Below are 9,528 nucleotides of genomic sequence, written 5' to 3' on the forward strand. Positions count from 1 at the left end.
AGATCCACATGCAGCCTGTAGGCCGTGGGTTGGACAAGCTTGATCAAAATTCATATACTGGTAGCAGCAAGCTGACTTTACTCCCCCTCCCCCAAAGAAAACCAAGAACAAGTATACAACAGCAAGATTATCACCGGCAATATCTTAGAACTCAAATATAAAGATGAGACAGTTTGCAGGACCACAGACAAGTAAAAAACTTTCAAGCAGATGGTAAAATAATTGGCCTTCCATATATATAAGGCCCCTCCCCAAATCTGCCTGGCACCACTTAAGCATATACAAAATTTCCGGCAGCGCCTACTTGAGTGGAGGAGCCACCCGCTTCCCCTCGCCGAATCCCCTCGCCAGGTTCCCTCAGTTGCCGCCAAGATGATGTGCTGGGCGCCCTCCGCCGTGCAGCCGGCCACTGCTGAGACCCAGGACATCGCCGACCAGGTGAGGTCCCAGCTTGAAGAGAAAGAAAACAAGAAGTTCCCTGTATTTAAGGCCGTGTCGTTCAAGAGCCAGGTGGTCGCGGGGACAAACTGCTTTTCATCAAGGTGCACGTTGGCGACAAGGACTTCGTACACCTGCGAGTGTTCAAATCTCTCCCTCAGGAAAACAAGCCCTTGACCTTGTCTAACTACCAGACCAACAAAGCCAAGCACGAGGAGCTGAGCTATTTCTGATCCTGACTTTGGACAGGACCCTTCAGCCAGAAGACTGAGAATTGAAGTGATCCTCCCTGGGCCAGAGCAGGCACTTGTGATCCTAAAATAAGCTTCGTCTCCGGGCTGTGCCCTCGGGGTGGAAGGGGCGGGATTTAGCAGCTGCCCTTGCATTTCTCTTCCTAAATTTCATTGTGTTGATTTCTTTCCTTCCCAATCAGTGATCTTAATTACTTTCAAAATATTTTCAAAATAAATGTGTTTTTAAAATCCTTAAAAAAAAAAAAAAAAAAAAGAAAGAAAGAAAATTTCCTCATGACTCACATGTCTCTACCGGAAAAACTGAGATTGAAGTTGGTAACGATTAACCACACCATCTTGGGTTCTTTGGCAGGAGACCCATTCCCATCTCAACCCACAGAAAGCATTAGAAGCATATGAAGGGAGACATTCCCTGGGGAAAGCCAGAGAAAAGTGGAGAAGGTGGGACTACCATCCACAACCCTGCTGTAACTCTGCTGTCAGTAGTATCATGCTATAAGATATTTGTTGCCCAGGTATCCTACGCACAAACACTAAGCCAGCCTTCCGACACTACTGAAATATCCGTTTAGGGGTCTCCTCATTTGTTATGGGTGACAGTCTGATTGTTTACTAGAAACATGGTATGATTGGACTTAATGTGCCATCTGGCCAAAAATGAATCAGTAACATTGAGGGAGAAAAGAAAAATGACGAACAGGTAAATTACAAAGAATCTCTAAGCAAACATATTCAAGACTGGATTAAATAACTACTCCTTCTAGGCAATAACATAGAGGCATATCAATAAGAAATGACAGTAAAAAGGAACTATGACCTTCCCATACAAAGCAAGGAACCAAAGCAAAGACTGCAACTAGTGGGACAGGTTTTGTAAACTCTTTGACCAATAACTCAAAATATTATCTTTTATGACTACAAAGTTGATGGAAGAAAGAAAGAGAAAAAAATTTTAATTCAAAATAACAGTTTTAAGGAAATGCAGTTTAAGAGATAACACAGAAAAGTAATTGAACAACAATTAGAGAAAGTTAACAAAAAGATGGAAATAATTTAAAAATCAAACAGAAATCTTGAAACTAAGAAATACCTTTGTTGGGCCAGGCGCAGTGGCTAAAGCCTATAATCCCAGCACTTTGGGAGGCCGAGACGGGTGGATCATGAGGTCAGAAGATCGAGACCATCCTGGCTAATATGGTGAAACCCCGTCTCTACTAAAAAACACAAAAAAACTAGTGGGGCGACGAGGCAGACACCTGTAGTCCCAGCTACTCGGGAGGCTGAGGCAGGAGAATGGCGTAAACCCAGGAGGAGGAGCTTGCAGTGACCTGAGATCTGGCCACTGCACTCCAGCCTAGGCGGCAGAGCAAGACTCCATCTCAAAAAAAAAAAAAAAAAAAAAAAAAAAAAAAAAAAAAAAAAAAAGAAATACCTTTGTTGTACTGCAAAACTTATCAGAGGATATTAATAGCATGAAGCAAGCTCAGCAAAAAATCAGTGCACTTAAAAACAGGCTATCTGAAAATACACAGGGAAGAAAAAAGAATGAAAAGAAATGAAGATCCCTTAATAGACTAGAAAATTAGCTCAAAACAAATTCTAAGAATTATTAGTGTCTCAAGAGGGAATTGAGAGGGAGGCAGAGGTAGAAAACTTACTCAAATAATAAAAGTTTTCAAAATGTAAGAAAGATAAATATCCAGGTACAGGAAGGTCAGAGATCATCAACCCAATTCAATCAAAATAAGACTATCCCAATGCAAATAATAATCAAATTCTCAAAGGTCAAGGATAGAGAATCTCACAGGAAGTAAGACAATGGAAGCAAAGAACATAAAAAGGAATTCTGAATGGGCACAGTGGCTCATGCATGTAAAGCCAGCACTTTGGGAGGCTAAGGCAGGATGGCTCACTAGAGGCCAGGAGTTCAAGACCAGCCTGGTCAACATAGTGAAACCCCATTTCTACTAAAGAACACAAAAGTTAGCTGGGTGCGTTGACATGTGCCTGTATCTTAGCTACTCAGGAGGCTGAGGCATAAGTATCACATCAGGCTGGGAGGTGGAGATTTCAGTGAACTGAGATTGTGCCACTGTACTCCAGCCTGGGCAACAGAGTGAGACTTTGTCCCAGAAAGAAAAGGAATTTCAATTCATCTGGCAACAGATTTCTCAATGGAAACCATGGACCAGGAAGGAATGCTTTTAATGTAGTGAAATTAAAAAAATGCAATTAAAGAATACTGTATTCAGCAACACTATAATTTTCATTTGAAAGACAAATAAAGTCTTCTCCAGATCAAGAAGAAAAAACAAGAGAGAATTTAGCACCATCAGAATGTGATAATTCACCCACATCAGGCTCATCTTACAAGAAATACTACAGGGAGTGCTTCGATCTGAAAGAAAAAAAATGCTAAATGCAACAAGAAAATATTTGCAGATATAAAACCCACTGTTAAAATTATTATACAACAAACAAATACTGAATACTCTAAATAATACTATCATTCCAGTGGACAATCCACTCACAACTCTATAAAGACCTGAAGACAATTTTATCAAGATCCACTCATAACTATAAAGGCCATAAGACAAATATATCAAAATCAAATAATAGCTAGCTAGAGCAAACTGTTAGGATACAGACAATATAAAAATATGAGAAAACACTTTTAAGTTAGGAGAAATACAGTTAAATTGAAAAGGCTGTTTTTTCATCTTTAGGGTATTTTTAATGTTTTCCTTGTTATCTAAGTTGTCTTAAGCCTCATTGTAAATACTGTGCATAAACCTAGAAGGGATTTACCAAAAAGTAAAAGCAATGAATTAAGACATAGTATCAGAGCAATTTATTCAACCCCCCCCCCCCAAAAAAAAGGGGAAGAGAGAGGAGCTACAAAACAAGAAAAATACTTGACAAAAGGTCAGTGGTGAAGTTTTTACTTATCCATTATAATATTTAAAGCAAACGGACTCAATTGTTTAATTGTAATGCCTAGAGTGGGCTGGGTATGGTGACTCACACCTGTAATGTCAACATTTTGGGAGGCTAAGGAAGGCAGATTACTTGAGTCCAGGTGTTAGAGACTAGGGGGTGCAAAATGATGTAATGCTGTCACTACAAAAAAAATATATAAAAATTATAAAAATTAGCCAGGTGTGGAAGTTGTGCCTGTCGTTCCAGGTACTCCGTATGCTGAGGAGGGAAGACAGCAAGACCCTGTCTCAAAAAAATAAAAAATAAATTAGATAAAATAAAAAACCATAGATTGGCTGAATAGATAAATATATAGGGCCCATTGATACGCTGCCTACAATAAACCTACATCACCTACAAAGACACATACAGACTGAATGTGATAGACTGGAAAATTATATTCCATGGAACTGGAAACTGAAAAGGAGGGGGAATGCCTATGGTTACATAAATAAAATAGACCACAAATCAAAGGCTGTGCAAAGAGACAAAGAATGTGACTATATAATAATTAAAGGGTCAGTTCAGAAGAGACTATAACAATTTTAAGTATCTTTGCACCCAATGTTGAACTCCCGAGGGTATAAAGCAAACAGTAATAAATTTAAAGGGAGAAGTAGATTCCAATATAACAATATTAGAGGACTATAATGCCCCACTCTAGTAAAGAGCAAATGATCCTGACAGGAAATCAAAAATTACATATTGGAGTAAAACTACACATTCGACCAAATAGGCATAACTGGCATTTACAGTTCACCCAACAGTAGCTAAATGTATGTTCTTTCCATTAGGAAACAAAGCATTCTCCAGAATAGACCATATCTTAGGCTGCAAAACAAGTCGCAACAAATTCATAGAAGTAGGACTCGGACTCATAGTATTTTTGCTGACAACAGTGAAATAAAACTAGAAACAATTCAACAGTAACAATCAAGCCGAGCCCCAAATCAATGTCAGTCCCATAACAACAACAATAAAAATGCCTGTAAGTACATTATTCAAGGAGTGAAAGGTCTCTGCAAGGATAACTACAAAACCTAGAGGGAAAGAGTTTATAGTTGACACAAACAAATGGAAAAGCATTTCATGTTAACTAATTTAAAGAGTCAACATTGATAAAACGACCATATTGCCAAAACAATCAATAGATTAAATGAAATTCCCACCAAAATACCAAGGTCATCTTTCACAGGTACAGAGAAAACAATTCTAAAGTTCACATGCACCAAACAATAAAACAAAACAAAAACAAAATGACAGTCAAATAGCTACCACAGTTCTAAGTAAAAAGAACAAAACTGGAGGCAGCACATTACCAGATGTCAAATTATGCTACAAGGTTTCTGGATGCAGTGGATCATACCTGTAATTCCAGTGCTTTGGAAGGCTGAGATGGGCAGGTCACTTGAGCTCAGCAGTTCAAGACCAACCTGGGCAAAATGTGAGACCCCATTTCTAGAAAAAAAAAATACAAAAATGAGCTGGGGATGGCTGTGCATGTCTGTGGTCCCAGCCACTTGGGAGGTGAGGTGGGAGGATGGCTTGAGCCTAGGGGGCAAAGTTTGCAGTGAGCTGGGAATGCACCAGTGCACTGTAACCTGGGTAACAGAGCTAGACCCTATCTCAAAAAATACATACATATATATAATATATATTTATATACACACACATAAAATCTATATATAATATAGATTTATATACACAATATTTATATACACATACTACAAGGTTATAGCAATGGAAATAGCATGACACTGTTATAAAAAATAGACGTACGGATCAATGGCAAAGAATTGCGGATCCAGAAATAGAACCACATATATACAGCTACTAATATTCAAGTTGACAAATATGTGCAATTGGGAAAGAACACCCTATTCCATAAATGGTGCTAAGAAAACAGAATAGCTAAGTGCAGAAGAATGAACGTAGAACCATATCTCTCACTACATACAAACACTAATTCACAATGGATTAAAACTTAAATATTATCAGTTTTGTGCATATGGCTAGCCAGTTCTCCCAGCACCATTTAGTAACAGAGAACCCTTTCCCCATTGCTTATTTTTGTCAGGTTTGCCAAATACTAGATGGTTGTAGATGTGCAGTCTTATTTCTGAATTCTCTATTCTGTTCCATTGGAGTATGTGTCTGTTTTTGTACCAGTACCATGCTGTTTTGGTTACTGTATGCTTGTAATGTAGTTGGAGCTTGGGTAGCATGATATCTCCAGCTTTTTTTATTTCTGCTAAGGATTGTCTTAACTATACAGGCTCTTTTTGCCTTCCATATGCATTTTAAAAGATTTTTTTTCTAATTCTCTGAAGAATGTCAATGGTAGTTTAATGGGAATAGCACTGAATCTATACATTACTTTGAGAAGTATGGCCATTTTTACAATATTGGTTCTTCTTATCCTCAAGTATGCAATGTTTCTCCATTGTTTCTGTCCTCTGTGATTTCCTTGAAGAGTGGTTTCTAGTTCTCCTTGAAGAGGACCTTCAATTCTCTAGTTAGATGTATTCCTTGGTATTTTATTCTCTTTGTAGCAATTGTGAATGAGAGCTCATTCATGATTTGGCTGTCTGCTTCCCTGCTGCTGGTATAAAGGAATGCTTATGATTTTTTTGCACATTGATTTTGTATCCTGAGATGTTGCTGAAGTTGCTTATCAGCTTCAAAAGATTTTGGGCTGAGATGATGGGGTTTTCTAGATACAGGATCCTGTCATCTCCAGGAAACTATAGACGCTGGCAAATCTGCAGAGAAATAGGAATACTTTCTACACTGTTGGTAGGAACGTAAATTAGTTCAACCATTGTGTAAGACAGTGCGGCAATTCTGCAGAGACCTAGAAGCAGAAGTACCTTTTGACACAGCAATCCCATTACTGGATATATACCCAAAGAAATATAAATCATTCTATTATTAAGACACATGCATTTGTATGTCCATTGCAGCACTATTCACAATAGCAAAAAGATGGAATCAACAGAAATGCCCATCAATAATAGATTGAAGAAAATGTAGTATATATATACCATAGAATACAATGCAGCCATAAACAGGAATTAGGTCATGTCCTTTGCAGGGACATGGATGGAGCTGGACACCATTATCCTCAGCAAACTAACAAAGGAACAGAAAGTCAAACACTGCAAGTTCTCACTTATAAGTGGGAGTTGAACAATGTGAATATACAGACAAAGTGAGGGGAACACACTGGGGTCTGTTGGTGGGTGGGGTGTGAGGGAAGGAGAGCATCAGGAAAAATAGCTAATGCATGCTAGGCTAGATACCTAGGTGATGGGTTGATAGGTGCAGCAAATCACCATGGCACATGATTACATATGTAATAAACCTGCACATCATGCACATGAATCCAGAATTTAAATGTATAGCCAAAAACTATTTTAAAAGTGTATTTTTTTGGTTCTCTCTCTGTCACCCAGGCTGGAGTACAGTGGTGCAATCTTGGCTCACTCCAAATGCCACCTCCTGGGTTCAAACACTTTTTGTGCCTCAGTCTACAGAGTAGCTGTGATTACTGGCATGCACTACCATGACCACTTAATTTTTGTATTTTTAGTAGAGATGGGATCTCACCATGCTGGCCAGGCTGCTCTCAAACTCCTGACTTCAGTTGATCAACCTACCTCAGCCTCCCAAAGAGCCGGGATTACAGGCTTGAGCCATTGCAACTGGCCTATTAACATCTTAAAGACAACCCAGAAGCTTTGACCCAGGCGAATAATTTATGACTAAGAACTGAAAAGCAAGCTCAACAAAAACAAAATAAACAAGAATTAAACTAAAAATTTCTGGAAAGTAAAGGCTAATGGAGTGAACAGTTTACACCATGGTAGAAAATATTTGAAGACAATGGCCTAATATCTGTAATCCACAAGGAACTTAAACTATTCAACAAGAAAAAAATGTAACCCCACTAAAAATTTGGAAAAGAAGATGAACAGCTAGTGTTTAAAAGAAAACATACAAATGGCCAGGAGGTACAGAAAATGCTGTACCTCATGAAGCATCAGGGAAATACAAATTAAAATCACAACAAGATACTATTGAGAGGTGACAATGTGCCAGCAGCCCTCACTCTGGGCGCCTCCTGGCCTCAGCATCCACTCTTGCGGTGCTTGAGGAGCCCCTCAGCCTGCCACTGCACTGTGGGAGCCCCTCTGTGGGCTGGCCCAGGCCAGAGCAGGTTCCCTCTGCTTGCTGGGGAGGTGTGGAGGAAGAGGTAAGGGCGGGAACCGGGCTACCCAGGGCGCTTACAGGCCAGCCCCAGCTCCGGCGGTGGCGGGCATGGGCTTCAGGGGCCTGGCACTCCTAGTGGCTGGCTGGCATTGTTGGCCCAGGGTAGTGAGGTTGTGCAGGGCACCCCGGCACTGCCGTTCTGCATGCACTGTGCTCAAATTCTCTCCAGGCCTCAGCCGCCTCCCCAAGCGGCAGGGCTAGGTACCTGCAGCCCACAAGGTCTGAACCCACCCTGCCCTGCCCCTGCCCTGCCTGCCGCCCCCGCCCACCGGCCCCTCTCCCCCACCCCCAAGGTAGGCTGCTGTGTAGCCCAAGCTGCCCCTAGGGAACCAGGAGGTGGAGGTTGCAGTGAGCCAAGATCACCACTCCAGCCTGGGTGACAGAGCCTGACTCTTTCAAAAAAAAAAAAAAAAAGAAAAAGAGAGAAATCAGATTCAGAGAACTAAACTACCATATCCTTAACATTACTGTCCTTGCCTTCCCCAGGGTGTTGCTGAAAATGTCAGACTCAAATTTAGATAGCAGCAAGAATTTCTTTGAGGGGGAAGTAGATGATGAAGAAAGTATGATTTTGACATTGGTGCCAGTTAAAGATGACCCAAATATGGAACAAATGGAAACCAAGTGTTTCTTTAACTTCTGATGTCAAACTGGAGAAATTTAAGAAATACAATCAAGGTCATCTACTTCAAACAAATGAATAATTTACAGCTCCACAAAAAGCTAGATGCAAAATACTAGCACTTCCCTTGATGACCATTTTGCCTCCCACTAATAAGGTGTGTTGGGACACTTTGTGGGATTGCTGTCAAAAACTCAGTTTGAGTACTAATAGCAAGAAAACAGAAGTTTGTCTGAGGTTGCATAGGCATGCTTAACTTGAACAACAGCAAGATATGCCTGAAATGTCACAAGACCAGATTACAGCGACGTTTGAGGAATTGCAAGGCAGTGACCAAGAGAGCAAGGAAGGCTTAAGAAAAGTTATGAGGTGAATGACAGAGCAGAAGAGAATAATACAGTGGAAGTGATAAGTGCAGTGCAGGGAGTCATATTGGCATCATGGGCAAGAATTGCTGCAAGAGCTGTGAATTCATGTTGCATTCCTGTTTCTGTTGAGGCCTTTTCGATGCAAGCCTCTGGTGTCAGGTGGTGTGTGGTCCATGGCAGATGTCTCTTGGCAGACACAAAGGGTTGGGTACAGTTTCATGCAGGTCAGGCCTGGGTGCCTACCACTCACAGGAGGATGATTTCTCTCTTCTTGTTACCTGCGTACCTTTTCCCATCCCTAGGCATAGAAGATAATATGTTATGCCCCCACTGTGTTAAGAGGAATAAGATGATGAAAAGATTAATGACAATGGAGAAATAGCTGCAACCTGATTGAGTACAATGTACTAGAGAAGGAGGGATGTACTTAAAACCATGTAACCTATTATGAAGGAATGGAAGAGGAGACAATTTGAAGGAATCCTTGTAACCTACAAAACAAAATCATAGTGACTAGAACCCCACGGTGAAGATGGTTGACCAGTGACACAGCCCCCTCTAAAGAGCCCCTTTCTGTAAGCCTGAAAATCCATTA

General features: G+C 40.6%; 2 pseudogenes; both read left to right on the forward strand.

Annotated features, from left to right (window-relative positions):
* The first annotated feature begins 348 nt into the window (after positions 1-348).
* Positions 349-705, forward strand: LOC111535636 (annotated as a pseudogene).
* A 7,737-nt stretch (positions 706-8,442) lies between these two features.
* On the forward strand, positions 8,443-9,315 carry LOC111535635 (annotated as a pseudogene).
* The last annotated feature ends 213 nt before the right edge of the window (positions 9,316-9,528 follow it).

This window comes from Piliocolobus tephrosceles, chromosome Y (genome assembly GCF_002776525.5).
Source record: "Piliocolobus tephrosceles isolate RC106 chromosome Y, ASM277652v3, whole genome shotgun sequence".
NCBI lineage: Eukaryota > Metazoa > Chordata > Mammalia > Primates > Cercopithecidae > Piliocolobus > Piliocolobus tephrosceles.